This window comes from Sinocyclocheilus grahami, unplaced genomic scaffold, assembly GCF_001515645.1.
Source record: "Sinocyclocheilus grahami isolate Dianchi unplaced genomic scaffold, SAMN03320097.WGS_v1.1 scaffold218.1, whole genome shotgun sequence".
Classification (NCBI taxonomy): domain Eukaryota; kingdom Metazoa; phylum Chordata; class Actinopteri; order Cypriniformes; family Cyprinidae; genus Sinocyclocheilus; species Sinocyclocheilus grahami.
The window spans coordinates 808,827-811,818 of NW_015505397.1; the positions used below are offsets into that span (position 1 = coordinate 808,827).

Sequence of the window (2,992 nt, forward strand, 5' to 3'; positions counted from 1 at the left end):
TGTAAATTCGCTCACCAGAGTCTGCGGTCACACATTTGTCCTCTTAAGAGACAAAACGTCTTCATTGAGGTTCATTATTATATTTACGACACTTGCTAGGTGAAAATGTCTGCATTTCCTTCACATGTTTATGAGAATTTGAATTATGGGTTCTGGACGTGAACGTGAGCTATAAACAAGCTTTAAAAACGTATTATGGACAGACAATTTTATAATATTTTCTCTCCTTTTTGGAGCTTGACAAATAAAATTCTCTTTTGTGTTGCACAGAAAAATAACTGCATATGGGTTTGGTTGAATATGAGGGTGAATAGTACATTTTAGTCAATATTGTGGCATATCTACTGAAATATGATTCATAATATCTAATGCATCATATATTGTTTACTTGTATTCATCATTCTGTTCTAATATATCAGAAATGAGCCAACGGAAATCATTCGTGCCTGCAGATATCCCATCATCATCTGAGTCAGGTGTTAAAGGAGGCCGGCCATTACTCATGTGAGGGGCATTTTAACGCAGCTGCAAAGCACTCACCTGCTTGTGCATGAGTACAAATACTCACCTCTGTCCACAGGAACCAGCAGCAGATCAAACATCCTCTTAGACACATGGTCTGCATCTGAAATCGCATAACCTCTGAGCAGGTACTTCTTCAAAGCCGTTAAAAAAAGTACATTCTGTTTATGTGTAGTATGACTATATTTATTTAAATAAGTCAGAGACTGATTTAAAATGAGTTGATTTCACTTGAACTAAGTCTTGTGTTGTTTTGAGACATATTATACATCCTTGTGTTCAGGTCAGAGACGAATTTGAATTGAAATGAGTTGAATCAGTGAATTAATGAATATAGTATTGTTTTGAAATTTGGCCAAATTATGTTTCCCAGTACACTACGTGATAGTGATTCATTCATAAAGGTTCAGGGACATGATGTTTGGATCATAACATATTTAGTTTTTGTGTCCCAGGCGAGGTACAGCAGAGGTTGTTTTGGGACACGCTGCTGAATGCTAAACAGTCTAAATCCTGTTTCAGCTGCAGTGACACATTCAAACGTCGAACTCATGATATAAAACGGGAAATAAACACGGGCACGGCTCCAGGAGAGCGACCTGAAGGCTCGGGGTGCATGACATCTCGTCTGGCGTGTGTCCAGATGTCTTCAGGGAGTCGCTGAGGAAGAGGAGGAGAGGAAGAGGCAGGTGAATGTGACATTGTGAGATGATGCCACCCTCCGGGGGCATCACATGAATGCAGTGGCATGGGTTTGCGGTCTGTGTATGTGCCTGGCTCGTTGGTTTAATTTATTTATTTATGCATTAAAATCACGTGCCAGCACTGCAGTCTCCCCCGGAGGAACATTATATTGCTCAGCGATTTCTCTTTTATAATTCAAGAGTTCTCAGTGAGGTTTCGTTCAAATATATTTGCCTCAAATGTTTCTCCTACAAGAGGAATAAAAACCCAAATGAGTCAATAGTTTTCATACAGAGAACTATAAAATAACAAGATTGAATATAAAGTTAAGATTGAAGAAAGTTATAAATTGAATGTCTATAGCAGCATAGATAATTTGATCTTTAGAAAATATATATACATATATATTCATATAATTGAATTATTTATAAGATGTTATTAATGTTTTTTTTATTAACTTTTTTCAGTTTTATTTTAATACTTTCATTTTAATTTGAAATTAAGTTCTTGTCATTTTATTATGGCTTGTTATTTTATTAGTTCTGTTTTTTTATATATATATATTTCTGTTTAGCTTTAATTTATTTGTATTTCAGTTTTAGTACTTTTTTTTGTTATCTTAAACTTATTTTCATTTATTATTATTGATATTAACTTATTGTCTGAGAAGCTTTTAATATTTTTACTTTATTATAGCTTTATATTAATGAACATCTCAACAATTCACCTGAGTTTAATACGTTGCTGAGGTCTCTTCATTTCTGGGTTCTTTTTTTCAGGAGAGACATCTGAGAATATTTATTTGCTTTCTCTGTTTGATCTCCATTTAATCTCATTGCTGTCTTTGTGTTATTGACCTTTAATAAATGCAATTTGAAATGGAAAACATTTGATCTTTTAGTCAATCAAATATTAAAATGTTTTTCCAAAACATTTCCAGTAGCCAAAAGCCTCATATTCATTTGCATCCAATTAAAAATGGCATCTTCCCTGATTAAGGTCCATTAATTTGTTTTTTTTTTCATTCGTACAGGATACCTCTTTCTTTCTCAGACTCATGGATGTTTGACAAGACCCCAAACATTTGATTTGGTTTAATTGACCTCCACCAGAACCGTAAAGAGATACATCATGCTGAAGAGTTCCTCTACAAACACCAAGTGTGTGTGTGTGTGTGTGTGTGTGTGTGTGTGTGTGTGAGAGAGAGAGAGCATTTGAACAGAAGGATATTGATTATATTCCAGTCCTCTAGGGCACAAACGCACTGGCGTATAGCGAGAAGAATGACACCACTTATTCCCCATACATTCCTCTTTTTTTCCTTCCTCACACACATATTTCTTTCCCTGGAGAGAAGCCATCACTCATTACTGTCCCACCAGCGCCGCCATCATCATCATCACCATCTCATTTTTTTCTGACGAGCCAGTCGCCCCGCGGAACCCTGGGATAGATACTGGACGACAGATGAGCACTTCTACAGGTGATCAGAATCCGTTAACACTCACCGACAATAACGTAAAGTTCAGTTCACTGTGCTGCTTATTCCATTAATTTATATAGCTAATGCTTTGAGTATAGGAAAGGTGCATTACAAATAAAATGTATTTATTATTGTCATGAGCCGCTCACTTAGGCCTGAGACATACTCAAATTAAATTTCATGCATCTTGAAATGTGTCCAAAAAATACAAAGTGTATGTGTTGCATCTTCAGTGTTTAGCACAAGGGGTGCTATATCTGGCATTAGTGTAAACTCTTCTTCTACAGTCAGTTTTTTCTTTCA

General features: G+C 35.8%; 1 long non-coding RNA gene across 1 annotated transcript; it reads left to right on the forward strand.

The window, feature by feature from the left end:
- The first annotated feature begins 557 nt into the window (after nt 1-557).
- LOC107596406 (uncharacterized) lies at nt 558-2,589 on the forward strand. The gene is made up of 3 exons (XR_001610356.1): nt 558-650; nt 978-1,211; nt 2,240-2,589. It is a non-coding gene; the product is annotated as an uncharacterized lncRNA (long non-coding RNA).
- Nucleotides 2,590-2,992: the final 403 nt, after the last annotated feature.